This window comes from Octodon degus, unplaced genomic scaffold (genome assembly GCF_000260255.1).
Source record: "Octodon degus isolate 3935 unplaced genomic scaffold, OctDeg1.0 scaffold00238, whole genome shotgun sequence".
Classification (NCBI taxonomy): domain Eukaryota; kingdom Metazoa; phylum Chordata; class Mammalia; order Rodentia; family Octodontidae; genus Octodon; species Octodon degus.
In genome coordinates this window covers 2,861,544-2,862,732 of record NW_004524814.1, presented here as the reverse complement: position 1 = coordinate 2,862,732, position 1,189 = coordinate 2,861,544, and positions in this window count along the sequence as shown.

The following is a 1,189-nucleotide window of genomic DNA, read 5'->3' as shown; positions in this document are numbered from 1 at the left end:
CTACATTCTGCACACTGCTCTGAACAGATGCCAGGGACATGTGGACTGTTGTTACTTTCCTCCCTGTCCCACCCCCCAAATGTTAACAGTGATCACAGAAAGCAAGGTGTTCACAATAATTACATGGGGACGCAGCCCAAGTCCAGGCCCAATGTGTGTGTGGGAGAGCTTCCATGTTCCCCTTTGCCTGCTGGATACCTCCGGACCCAGCCCAGGCCCACTTGTGAGTCTTTCTGTCCTGCTCTCTGGACCCCTCCAGATCCAGCCCAGGTCTGGCATACAAGCTGGGCATGAAACTCTGCATCTAAAGTCCACGAAGAGAGGCTAGGGGCCAGAACTACCCAGATAATCCAGGAGCAAAACATCTTGCCAGAGAGGCACAGCAGGTTCATGTCCATGGGCTGCAGCAGGAAGAAGCTGAGCACATCAGTCAGCCCCAAGCCAGGCACAATTGGATGATTTCAAACTTCATAGATCTGTACCTGGTAAGCTGAGATACTCTGCTAGACCCAGATCTATAAGAGCATCCTCCTTCTTTCTCTCTTGACTGAGAGAGGGTCAAAAGTTAACCAGGATGAACTAGTCTACCTGGAAAACACCAGATAGATCAAGGGTAGGTGATCAGACAAAACTTAACAGAAATAAAAACAAATTACCAATTTAATATATGCTTAGCTATACAGACATAATGATGCTCTTATTGTCTAAAACACAAAGCCATTAGTTACAAAAGTTTGTCAACTGCTAAATATCATTACCTATTATTAGTGTTCCTTATTATAGTTCTGTAATTACAAAACTATAACTGCCTTAAAGATATAATCTCTCTTGGGTAAGAATTTCAGTAAGTGCTAAGGTTATAACTACACCAACACTCTACACCAAAGGTCAGAGGAGAGTGCTATATAAAATGACAAAGAGAAGGAGCAAAATGAAATCTCATGGCCTGAGTCCACCCAGAACAAATGCAAAAGACACTAGCACAAAAGAAATTGGGAATCACACAGCTGAAATGTCTGAATTAATAGCGTCTGAAATAAAGAAAGAACTGCAGAAGGATGTAGAGGAACTCAGATCAGAAATAATCTCTGAAATAAAAAAAGAGAAACCTCTGAAATAATACTGTCTGAAGTAAAGAATCAACTGCAGAAACATAGAGAGGAAATCAGATCAGAAATAATCTCTGGGG